The 13,597-nt window shown below is 39.5% G+C and overlaps 1 long non-coding RNA gene across 22 annotated transcripts in view; it reads right to left on the bottom strand.

Annotated features, from left to right (window-relative positions):
• Positions 1–13,597, bottom strand: part of LOC102153066 — a 125,531-nt gene that overhangs the window by 85,091 nt on the left and 26,843 nt on the right. For 18 of the 22 annotated variants that reach the window (XR_005366819.1, XR_005366830.1, XR_005366820.1 and 15 more), the window contains one exon: positions 6,421–6,555. The exons of the other annotated variants lie outside the window; for them this stretch is intronic. This is a non-coding gene — a long non-coding RNA (uncharacterized LOC102153066). The remainder of the gene's footprint in view (positions 1–6,420; positions 6,556–13,597) is intronic. 22 annotated transcript variants of the gene reach the window in all.

The following is a 13,597-nucleotide window of genomic DNA, read 5'->3' as shown; positions in this document are numbered from 1 at the left end:
AAAAGATATGGTAAGAAAAAGCTTAAAAATATAAATGAATGTCACATGGAAAGCACATGCGTGGTCTGTGGACAAGCATTTGAGAACCATTGGTTAAAATATTTGAAGGACGATTCAATCCCCATAAATCCATTGCTATGGGCGAAAACAAATCTTCAAAGTATCTTCTGCAAAAACCAGTAAGATAGAGGAGTAGGTACCATTCTATAGGAGAGGAAAACCTGATCAGTGATGGATCTTGGTTTAGAATGAGGTTTTCTGAGCTTTCATCACCTAGTTTCCCTACCAAGGTAGAAAGTCTGGTATTCATTACAGAAGAATAGGAGCTAAGCAACCCACCCGAATTATTTTTGTTGTTTTCCTTCTATCCTATGATCCAACACATTTGCTGCTTAGCCTCATGTGATATTGTATATCTGAAACACGGCTAGTGGAACTAAAGAAATAAAATGTTACTTCTATCTACCTTAATTGAAATAATCAATATAATTAGATAAACTGACATTCAGTTTGGTTATGGGAAACTTTAAGCATGTTTGAAACATTTAGGATTCATGAATCTACTTTTTAACTGCATATATTATAAAATTGAAACACTATTTCCAGTGATAATTAAACATCTTAATTAACACATGCTATGAGTGGAAAATATGCCCAGATATCAAATATTTACATGAAAAAAAATGAAAACTATTTCAGTGTTTTGTATATTAATTACACATGAAAATATTTTAGACATGAGTTAAAATATATCATTAAAATTGGTTTCCCAGGGACACCTGGGTGGCTGAGAGGTTTTTTTTTTTTAATTTTTATTCATTTATGATAGTCACACAGAGAGAGAGAGAGAGAGAGAGACAGAGACACAGGCAGAGGGAGAAGCAGGCTCCATGCAGGGAGCCGACGTGGGACTCAATCCCAGGTCTCCAGGATCGCGCCCTGGGCCAAAGGCAGGCACCAAACCGCTGTGCCACCCAGGGATCCCAACTGAGCGGTTTAGTGCCTGCCTTTGGCCCAGGGCGTGATCCTGGAGTCCTGGGATCGAGTCCCACATCAGGCTCCCTGCATGGAGCCTGCTTCTCCCTCTGCCTGTGTCTCTGCCTCTCTCTCTGTGTGTCTCTCTGGGTAAATAAATAAAATCTTTAAAAAATAATAGTTTCCCATTTCATTTTATGTTTGTAATATGTCTATTAAAAATGATAAATGTGGTTCACTTTATATTTCTATTAGACATCCCTGCTCTGTTATTCTGAAAGAGCATATTGGTTTTCTATGTTCATGTTCAAAAAAGAACTCAAGCCTCTCCAAGCTGAGGCTGCCAGTAGCAGACTTTTCTATCAAGCGTGGCTGATTTAAGAAGGAAAGACAAAAACTGCTCACTCCCCAGGCCCCTCCAAGGATTGCAGAGGTTTAAGCAGAGCCTCATTCTTAGAAACACAGTTTCCCTGCTCAAAAGTGCAAAGGGCATCCTGACTCGAGTCTAACTAGTTTGTGGGCCTGGGAATGAACAAGGAGCTTCCCTAACCTCAACACAATCTTCTTGTTTTGTACCATACCTGAGATCCTCCAGAATTCTTTTAATATCTACCTTTAAATCAACTCATACTTTTAATCTAAATAAATGCATAAAAACAAGAATTGAAGAAATTAAAGAAACTTTACATCACTGCTATAAATTGAGAACTAAAGTTTTTCACATGCATTTAAAATACATAACAATCAAAATATTTACCCATGTAGCACCTAAAATTTTCTCTTTTACCAGCAACAGTATGCCCTTGAAATGAAGGAACAATGGTCTAGAATGTCAGTGGTAGACCAGAAAAGTCTAAAGTGCAGCCATGAGCCTATGAAAATTTCATGGTGAACTGATCCATATGGTTTAGGAGACCACATAGAGTTTCTTCAGGACAAAGACTCCCTGAACTATGGTCCACAGATGTGCAGATCCTCTCTCTGGACTCAGAGCTGAGGATACGGTGGGGAGTAGGGAAGCAAAGAAATCCAGTCAAGTCCAAGAAAAGCAAAACAACCCCCCCAAATTCATTCCCCGCCCCCAGTTCACTTTCAGCTTTCAGCTTCCAGCAGTGGCATCTGAATGAGCAACATATTGAGAGTCTTGGGATGGATGAAGACTTTAAAGGGAGGCAAGAAGAAATAAGTATTTGAAGTCTGAAGTTTACTTAGAGTGTACCATATACCCCAAAGTGACCAGATGGGTTTCTCAAGTGCTTCTCCCCCTCCCCCCACCTCCTTCATCAAAAACTGTATTCAATGATTGTTTCAAAACCCCCACTTAAGCCACGTTCTGCAGATAAAATAAATTCAGCTTGGATTCTTCTTTTAAGTCCTCTTTCTTATTTGGGACTACTATTCTTCCCAGTACAATATAGTTGCTCTTTGGATCTACATGTGAAATGAAACAAAACTTCTCCTTTTGGAAATAGGATCTCAAAATTCTAAAACTTCAAATTTTATTAAAATCCCCTAGGTGTGTATAGTAACGTTAGATCTAGACTATATTGTAGTTTTACACACATCATCTTATTTCAATCAACTCTCAAGCTGAAACAAACAAACAAAAAATAGGTTTTTAAGAAAAACTAAATTAAATAAACAGATTTTATGTAATATATCCATAGGGATTTAGGCAGTTAGGATGCTAAAGAGTTTCTGGTAGCTAAATGGGTAAGCAACAAGCAGTTTCCTTTATACCAGTAAAACTAAGGGTGCTATAAGCAGATTATTTTAGAGGCAGATTTCCAAGAACTGTCAATCACTCTCAGTTAACAGAAAAATTACACCCATATATTCTTAGAAATCTTTCAGTTCTCTCCTCACTACATAGTGCTAGGGTGGTAATGTTCCTCTTTGAGGTGGTATATATTAAATTCACGTGGCTTGATCTGAAAATGTTTAGGGGATTTTTGCATACTTTCCCAGCCTACATGCACAAATGCTATTAGAAATATTTAGCAGAGGGCACTTGATGGGATGAGCACTGGGTGTTATTCTATATGTTGGCAAATTGAACACCAATAAAAAAATAAATTAAAAAAAAGAAATATTTAGCAGAAAAAACTAAAGGTTTGACACATGTTCCAGAAAATCTTTTTGAATAGTGAAAATATTGCCCCCAAAATAATAGTTCTTTAGAAGGAATCTATTATTTTCTTGGTAGAAAAAAAAATTGACAATAGTTATCTATTTTCAATGTTATAGTTTCTCTTCTAACTCTTCTGCCTGAAACATCTGGCAAATATTGTTTTTCTAGGATGCTTTATAAAGTACAAAGGCAGTATGAGCCTCACAGAAATGAATAAGTGGCAGAGGCCACATGGATATAAGATCATGTGGACTGTGCAAAAAAAATAAAAAGAAAGAAAGAAAGAAATAGGGCAGCCCAGGTGGCTCAGTGGTTCAGCGCCACCTTTGGCTCAGGCGTGATCCTGGAGACCTGGAATCGAGTCCCACGTCGGACTCTCTGCATGGAGCTTGCTTCTCCCTCTGCCTGTGTCTCTGCCTCTCTCTCTCTGTCTATCTCTCATGAATAAATAAATAAAATCTTTAAAAAAAAAAGAAATGATCAATAATCATATTAATTTTTAAGATTAAGTGTACTATATTAACATGAACTTTCACATTCATGTTTTCTATCACAAAGACTTTCATATTCATTATCTCCTTTCAGTTTCTATAAAATAAGATCACAGTATTATGCTTAATTTGTCTACAAAGATATAGAAGTCTAGAAAGGCTAAATAACATTCCTAAAGTTACAAAGCAAAGTAGTAAGTTAACCCAGAACAAACTGGGACTCTTATCTTCTGATCAAAAGAAATTATCAACCTGGGAACCTAATACATTACTTGAACCCAGTTCAAATAAGACCTCACTAATCCTATGTTGTCTAATAACATTTATTTAGTCTGTGCTGTATATACTCACTGTGTTGGGCAATCCCTTGAGAGGGATATCAGTATTCCCATTTTACTGACGACAAAACTAAGACTTAAATAACTTAGTCATGTGTGTAGGGTCACAAGGCCAAAATGGTAAGGGAGGAGACAAAATCTGGTGTTTAGCAAATTGCAGAGCCGGCATCTTTGCCCCTTCCCAAGACTCAAGTGAGGTTATAGAGCTCCAACGTCACTTTCTAGCCAATAGAACTATTTGTGGACAGACTAAGAAACAGACCAAGCTGGTCTTCATCCAAGCTAGAGAATTACCGTGATGAATAACATTAATTGTATATTAAAAAATATATCCAAAATAGTTCATTGAGCAATTAAGTGCTTATAATATCATACAAGGAAAAGTGTTAGTAAGTTGTTTCCAAACATGGAGGGAACAACTCCGAAAGGACCCCTAGGTATCCACAGTGACAACTCTGGTGCTGGTCTTCTAAAGACTTATGATTCAAAACCAAATCTATTTGGGCAGAATGTGTTTTTGTACATATACTTGATTCCCAATCTGCCTGTATTTCTCAACGCTTTTCTCTGTGCCTCCCTCTGACTGCTAGACACCATGGCCTCACTTCTACTGATGCATAGTGACAGCCTAGCCCTCTCTAACCCTGCTCATATTTCCAATCACATGTCCCCTGGATTAGAAAGTATGGTTTAATACTTTGGGGCTACAAACAATATCAAATTGCATCTGTGAACACAAAAGTAAGGAAGAAATACTGACTAGAAATAACTATTGGCTTTTGTAGCACAAATCAGTGTTCAAGAAATATTTGTGGCACTGAAACTAATAATACCAAAAACAATTGAAAGGGAAGATTTCCTCAGGGTATGTAGGAATATGTAAGATCCACAATGGATAACTGAAAACTGAGTTTACTTTTTCTGCAAATCATAGAAATGGAAGAGGAATTAGAGATAATCACATCCCATGAGCAACCCAGGCCCACAGAGATACACCCAAGGTCACAATAATAATTATGGAAAGTGGGCCTTGATCCAATAATGCCAGATAATTGGTTGAATGCTCTTTCTACAATATTATCACTTAGAAATGTCACTGTTAAACCAAATTCAGTCACACTTTCATGTATGTAGTTCCTGCAAAACAGATTTCTAGATAGATGTATACTGAGGCCTTCATATACAGGTGCTTTTAAAATGCTGGATATTCCTAAACCTGGTCTCTGAGTCAAAAGACTTGAGTTTTAAGGGCCCCCACTTCAGGCAGCCTGCTTCTCTCTCTGCCTATGTCTCTGCCTCTCTGTATGTCTCTCATGAACAAATAAATAAAATCTTTAAAAAGAGAGAGAAAGAGAGACCTGAGTTTTAGTTTCAGTTTTTAACTAACCACTTGATAGTGAGTCAGTTTGGCACACTGAAGATTAGTCTCCTGAACTGTAAACAAAGAGGCCAGGTGTATCCGTTAGGTTGCAATTGAAAATATATATATATATATATATATATATATATATATACACACACACACACATATATATATACATATATATATATAATCTATATGTGTATATATAATTTATATATTTTTATAATATATACACCTTGAACTGACTTAAGCAAAAAAATGCAAACTGGCTTATCTCTTATAAAAGTTCAGAAATATGCATGTTTCAGTTGTGGCTTAATCCAGGGGCTTGAAGAATGTCAGCAGGATCTGATGTTCTCCTATCTCTCTGTTGCATCCCTATACACTGGCTCTGCTTTCAGGCCCTACTTGTTACAAGATGGCTACCAGCTACTCTAGGCCTATGTGCTCCCAAAGTTAAGTCCTTGAGGTCAAAATCAATTACACTAGACAAAATACCTCCTAAGTCATTTATGTATGCTCTGGTTCTGCAAGCTCCTATTAATGTCTATCTCAGGTTATCAGAATAAATGAACTGGGACACCTGGGTGGCTCAGCAGTTGAGCATCTGCCTTAGGCTCCAGGCGTGATCCCGGGGTCAGGGATTGAGTCCTGCATTGGGCTCCTTGCAGGGAGCCTCTCCTCCCTCTGCCTATGTCTCTGCCTCTCTCTCTCTCTCTCTCTCTCTCTCTGTGTGTGTGTGTGTGTGTGTGTGTCTAATGAATAAATAAAATCTTTAAAAAAAAAAGAATAAATGAACTATTTTGAGGAAACTCAATAACATGTCCCAGAGGTGGGCACTTGTTAGACTTCTGCTCCCATTGCCATGAGGCATACCTGGCACTTCATCACATGCTCCATGCTTCAGCCCTGCCTCATGGCAGTTTCCTCCGTGTACTCTATTGTCATGGGTCACTCTGCATTGGTACATACTCTTCCCTCTATCTTGGATGCCTTTATCCTTCCTTATCTCTCTGAAAAATGTTTCCTCACTGAACGAAACATCACTTCACTTGGGAAATCGGTGATTACAGTCCTCCCGCAGATGACATTAACCACTCTATTGTACTTAAACCTTCTTACCTCTCTCGACTGGCATACATGTCATATTGTATAGTGTTCATGTTTGTCTATTTTCTTTCTCCAAGGGTTATTGGCACTGGAAAGGCAGGAACCATGCCTTATTCAGCCTTGTATCCCCAGAGCCAAGTAAAATGCCTGAAACATAGCAATCATTCAATCACTCAATAAATTTTAATGAATCAATAAATGAATCAATGAACATTAGTTCCTCCAAACTAGAACATCACTGACTCCCTTTTTGCCCCTAAAACATACAATTATGCCATGGAAACCCCATAGCAGCTTCTTTAGATTCTTTGAATGAGCCACACTCTCTCTCAAATGCAGGCTTCTTCATACTGTTCTGGAACTTCATACTGTTCTAGAACTTCTTCATACTGTTCTGGAACTTCACAGTTCCTCAGGAATACCTCCTGTGATCTCCTGAATTTAATTACACCCCTTTGCATCATAAGCTTTTCCTTCCCTAACCTTTATCATATCTATAATTACTTGTTTAATGTTTGCCTTCCCTAACTGATCATGAGGTCTGTGAGGGCCAGGGCCCTAATGTCTTCACAACTGTGAATGAGAAAAGAGGACTGTAGAGTAGTCTTCTAAAAAAATAAATAAAATAAAATAAATAAAAGATTTTATTTATTTGTTCATCAGAGACAGAGAGAGAGGCAGAGACATAGGCATAGAACCCCAGAATTGTGACCTGAGCTGAAGGCAGACACTCAACCACTGAGCCACCCAGGTGCCCCTGGAGTAGTCTGATTAAATTTGGGGAGAATGAAGAAAAGAACGATGGAAACACAGATTTCGTTTTGTTTTGTTTTAAGATTGATTTATTTATTTTAGAAAGAGAGAGAGAGGAGGAGGAGGGGCAGAGGGAGAGAGAATCTCAAGCACACTCCCCATTGAGCATGAAGCCTGCCTAGCCACTCAGTCTCATGACCCAGAGATCATGACCTGAGCCAAAACTCAAAGTCAGATGCTTAACAGACTGAGCCACCCAGGCACCCCAGAAACACAGAGTTTGAACACTTGCCAATCTCATTGCTTCTTTTACCTTCTTCACCTGCACCCCAACATACAGCCTGCTCTTGGACTTATGTTTTGTAGCTGAATATGGAACATAAAGGCCTGCTTTTTTTTTTTTTTTAAGATTTTACGTATTTATTTGAGAGAAAGAGCAGGGGGAGGAGCTGAGGGAGAAGGAGAGAGAATCTCAAGCAGAATCTGTACTGAGTATGGAGCCTGATGTGGGGATCAATCTCACGACCCTGAGATCATGACCTGAGCCAAAATCAAGAGTCAGAGGCTTAACCAACTGAACGACCCATGTGCCCCTAAAAGCTCACTTCTTAAGATTTAGGCTCCTTGCTCTGTATATCATTGAAAAAACAATTCAGTCAACAAATATTATGGAACTCCTGCTATGTGAGCACTGTGCTAATCACTCTAGGCTGTGCGCATTAAGAAAGACAGACTTTTGTCTTGCCTTCATATCTCACCTCTGCATGTCCTTCCTAGACACACAGATGGTTGTGTGTGTGTGTGTCTGTGTGTGTATGTGTGTGTGTTTATCCTTTTCAATTTCCTTCTAAATCAGCACTCTGTGATTACAGTAACACACTTTGGTGCTGTGTTAGGTGAGAAAGCTGAGGTATTTGCTTACATGACTCAACCCAGCTCATGTTTTCTCCAGAGCTTCATTTGTTTGACATCCCACCCTCATTCAGACCACACCGTCTTGGCAGCACCAACAAGTACTGAAGATGGCAATGTTTAAGTCCAGTCTCCTAAATAAAAGATGTGTTATAGATCTGTTTTCTTGCAGTAAGAAAAATCATTCTAGTCTCTGTCTGAACATTAGAGCCTGTACAATTCTACAAAGAACACTCATGTTAAATTTTTACTGGCCAAGAAAAAAGAAAAAGAGGGTCATCAAAAAAATGTGTTTATCCTTGGCACCTGGAGCCTTTCTTCCAGATGCTGGTTCTGGAGAGGGGGACTGTAACAAAAATCTTCACCTCCCAAATCCCTATGCTTTGAGGGGAACACCCCATGGAGTTTGGAGTGACATGATAAAGGATAAACATAGAGTTCTGGAAATTCTCAAAAAGTCAGAAAACCAACATTACCAAGGTAGAAAATGTAAGTAAGAATTTTCTTACTCAAATTAATGTTCACCTAGTAAATGTCAACTCTTTGTCACCCAGATGGTGCTAACTCTAGAGATGTAAAGCAAATCAGGGGGAGGGAGGAGATCCAAATGGCCAATATCAGAGAGTTGGAGAAAATTCACCATAAGCCATCTGAGAAAGACAGCACCAGGAGGTAATCAGCCTTCCAGGCAAGCATTCAAAGCCTCAAACAAAATTGATGACAGTTCAAAAAACTGTCTCTAGGTGATTCTCCAATGCAGTTTCTACATGAAGATCAAAATGACACTGATGCCCAAAATGAAGAGGCATGGGTACAAATTGACCCTGAATAGAATATATCACATAATGTTGTAAGCTAAGAGAGTAAAGGGAAGATATAGCCTCGTTTTTTACTCCCAAGACTAAATTACATTTTGCTAGCAATAATCGGTGCACTTCTTAATTGTTTACTAAATATGTTGTATTGCTCTAAGCAACTAGTATAGGCTCACCCCATTACCCCCAAGGTATGTGGTTTCTACAGAAAAACAGTCTCCATGTCCCAAGCCATGCCATGTAAGAAAACAAATCACCATCAGTAGAAAGGTGATGATAGAACAAAGCTAATGAACCTGCCTGAGAATTAAAAAGTTTATTCCATCACAGAAGCTTCCGTTCCCCTGCCAAGAATATCTAACATCTCAAAATTCAAGTAACAGTCTCATTTAAATTTCAAAGGGAGGTAGGAAGTATTAATAAAGGAATGCCTTTTGTTGTTGTTAGAATCATATTATCTACCTCTCTCCATGGAAGGCTGAAAGATTTTAGACAGTTTACAACTGCAATTTTCAGAGTCTACTACCACTTTCCTGTGGATATCTTCTGTCAAATCATCCAGGGGAACCTGGCAATCTTGGCTTACGGCTGGCGTGCCAATCAGCTCAGCTCTGCAAGTGAGCCAGGAGCTGGAGGCGTCCTTAAGCCTGGAGCAAGGAACTTGGTGGGTGGTCTAGAAGGGAATCTGGGCTTTGTAACAGAAAGATACAGAGATGGAGCTTTTGGCCATGAGAAGCTGCTGAGGGAGACACTCAAACTCCAGGGAAAAATGCCAGTCCACATCAAGACTACTAATCACCAAAGAGAATCAGCCCAGGTGCCAGCCTAATGCTATAAATAAAGAATCTTGGCTTTGTCAAAGGGCAGCCCTTATTATCCTAGGGAACATGTTACACATCTATGGATGAGCATACAGAGAAAGACATCAAAGGTGTGGGTAACAATAAAACTTAGCACACACATAGCGATTACAGTTTTTAAAGTGCTTTTCCACAAATGACTTCATTGAATCTTCACAACTCCAGGAAGGGAAGAAAGGCAGATATTTTATTATCATTATTGCTGTGACTGCCTTTCAGCTTAATCGTGAGGCTAGAAATGAGATGTCAATGAAAACTATCTTGCATGTGGTCATTCATCACATCGTGAGACCACCCTGGGGATGAGAGGCCTGATCCCTCCACCCTACACACGGGAGACAGCCCATGCTCAAATCCTCCATGACCCCAGTTCCCACACAGCAAGCCCACCCACACAAGACTGGCCAGATCCCACCTCAGACCTTCAGATATCTTTGTCACCAGATGACTCACTTCATCTTTGGAATATCTGTGGTCAATTAATTTCAATTAAGGTTTCCATTGCTATTATCCTCATATGCCAAAAGAAAGCCAAATTATCTTCCCTGTTCTTAACTCCTTAATGCTCTATACTTCCTCTCTGGCTTCTCTCTTCAAAACACTTTGCCTTCTGGAATCTCCTTCCTTTATGTAAAAGAAAAAAAAACCCTATAAGCACAGCATCTCCCCACATTATGCTGTGTATTTCACCTACCATAGAACTAAGGGTGGGGTGACAGTCTCTGAGCTTTTTAATGCCACTTTAGAACCACCACACTTGCATCCTGGTACCCGTTCCATGGTCACACCACCATGTACAGTTCTATGTGTCTATCATCTATTGACCTCCCAGTCACATTTTTCAGGACATGACGCTCCTCTTCCCTCCTCAACCCCACTTATGCCCACACCTAGAAAACTTCCGTATCTTTGTGGGCAATCCACCCAACACCTTTAATCTATTATTCCTTGACCTAAAATACACAGTAACAAATCTCACTCTCACTCCACTTGGGAATTAACTCTCCCACACCTCCAGGGAACATATTCTGAACTTTGTGGGGAATTAACTCCCCAAACCACCAGGAAACACATCCTGAACTTTGTCATCACCAAGAATGGTTCCACACCCAAAATCTTAACTGCAAACATTGTGTTCTCTGACGCAGATGCCTTTCCTCCTATACTCTCAGGATCTTCCCTTGCATACACCTGCTCCTCACTGAGCCTTATAGTGCCTGGGTCTTCATCTCCCCACAGTCTATCAGTTTTTCTCTAAACAAACCACAAGTAGTGGAGTATCTGAACTACCCACCACCAGCACACGTAAATCCTTGCATGTCTCCTCCAATACTGCATCCATCAGGCAGATCCTCCATGGTCCCCACATAGGACCAATGTCATCTTGCTACCTAGAAGTTGAACTCCTTAGGAAAATGTTAGAACCATTCAGATTATTGTCATAACAAACCTATGGGGGACACCTGGGTGGCTCAGAAGTTGAGCGGCTGCCTTTGGCTCAGGGCATGATCCCAGAGTCCTGGGATCGAGTCCCACATCGGGCTCCCTCCATGAAGCCTGCTTCTCCCTCTGCCTGCATCTCTGCCTCTCTCTCTCTGTCTCTGCCTCTCATGAATAAATAAATAAATAAATAATAAAAATTAAAAATTTAAAAAAAATACGGTCTCTGATTTTAGACCTTCAGTACATCTCCTCAATCCTTTCACTTGATCAACCCTCCTTCCTACTTTCCTTGGTCATTATTTTAAACCTCAACATCTCTATTGAGGAATCATACCAGAGCCTGCTCTCCTAGTCTAAGCAGACAACATCATCTTTCACTTCATCTTTCGCATCATCTTTCGCTTCACTGAAAAAAAAAATGGCGTCCAGAAATGTCTGAGGGAAACTTTTATATATATATATATATATATATATATATATATAGTTTTATAAATATAGTTTTATATATATATGTTATATATCATAAAAACAAATTTTATTTTTGAAGAATCTTCTTACTCTCTCTGTGAGCCTTTTAAACAGAAAATTTCCCAAGCCTCACCCTAGGCTCTCTTGTCTCCACATTTTCTCTTCTACTCCTGTAGCTTCAATTGTGTTCTTTATGCAAAGGACTTTTTTGTCTCTATTATCAGTCCAGACCTCTCTTCTATGCACCATTAAAACTTCAACTCAACATTTCCACTTATATACATATCCACAAAGCACCTCAAAACGTCATGTCCAAAATTGACATCTCTTTCTCTGCAAGTCTCTCTTTCTCCATGGTATGTTCATGCATGCAGGCTGGCTCTCTCTCTCTCTCTCTCTCTCTCTCTCTCCTCCCCACACACTCCCCCCCCACACACACACACACAAATCGATTTTCTTATCTCCTCCTCAGTAAAAGGCATCACCACCCAGTTGCCTGAGATAGAAACCTGGTAGTCATCCTTGCCGCCTCCCTCTGCCTCACCCAATTCATCAACAATTTCTACTAATATTATCTCCTGCTTCCCTCAAATCCAACCACATTTTCCTGTTCAAATAATGAACAACAACCTAGTTCAAATAAGGAAACTAGAGCCGAGAGAGAGGTTAAGACATTGAACAATGTCATACAACTAGTAGGTAGCAAAGCCACCTCAGACTCCCATCTGTTTCCAAAGCCCATGCTAAAAATGAGAGAATACTGTCTCTGTTGGAGGAACTCTCACAGCCAAAGATACCTCTATGAAATACATATTACACTATTTCAACTGCAGGATGGTCCAAAACCCAATCAGAGAAGGCATTGGGGGTAATCAGCTTTCCAGAGAAGCATTTAAAGCTTCAAACAGAATCTGTAATTGTTCAAAGAAGTTCTATGTTAAAGAGGTTCTCCTGAGATAGTTTCTACATAAAGACAAAACAAATGGACCTTTGACCAGAATGAAGAGATAGGGGTATAAACTGATGCTGAATAAAAGAAGCCATCGATGTGACCATTAATGAGGATATGTCATGAATGAGAATAATCCTTTGCTTTTTAAGCTACTGAGATTCTGAGGTTCTAGTTACCATAGCATAACCTGGTTTATCATAACTGATTCAATCTCCTTCTGTTTTCATTCATTCAGTGTGGTGCTCGCACTATCAAATCCAAAAAGAAATAAATATTGAAAAGGCTGCAAAGTACTGTTCTCTCCTGGAAATTTTTTCTAATAATTTCACTTATTTTCTTGTTAGGTTCATGTTTCTCCCAAGTTTCTCTCTTTATACTTATGTCACTGAAGGTGTCCCTTGGGGGGACTGAGAAGAAATTAATGTTAGGGCAAAAAACTAAATGAATGGCAATTTTTTTTTTGGCAGTTCCTAAAATAAAATCACCTTGAAAATTACATAAGAATGCATCCTGAAGCCTATGGAAGGTGATGTAAATAGGATCTATTCTTTCTACCATAACATCTTTCTAGAGCTGTATCTTTATGTCTCCCTGAGTGTAGTCAGCCAAAAAAACATTCTTTACACTAGAAGCCGCATCTACTTTTATTCAGTGATTTGTAATGCTAAATTACATTTGATAGAAAGCATGGGCTTTGGGGTCTAGCAGAAATAAAAGTTCAGGTCTTGGTTCTCTGCCACTCCCCAGTGTTGTGATCTTAGGCAAGTCTAAAATGAAGGCAATGGTGTATCCATCCCAGAGGTTGGGATGTGAGGTTTAAAACCCACTGTGAGGGCAGCCCGGGTGGCTCAGCGGTTTAGTGCCACCTTCGGCCCAGGGTGTGGTCCTGGAGAACAAGTCCCATGTCCGGCTCCCCGCATGGAGCCTGCTTCTCCCTCTGCCTGTGTCTCTGCCTCTCTCTCTCTCCCTGTGTCTCTCATGAATAA

The sequence above is a fragment of the Canis lupus genome, chromosome 11, assembly GCF_011100685.1.
Source record: "Canis lupus familiaris isolate Mischka breed German Shepherd chromosome 11, alternate assembly UU_Cfam_GSD_1.0, whole genome shotgun sequence".
NCBI classification, from domain to species: domain Eukaryota; kingdom Metazoa; phylum Chordata; class Mammalia; order Carnivora; family Canidae; genus Canis; species Canis lupus.
This window is presented reverse-complemented; position numbering and strand designations above follow the sequence as displayed.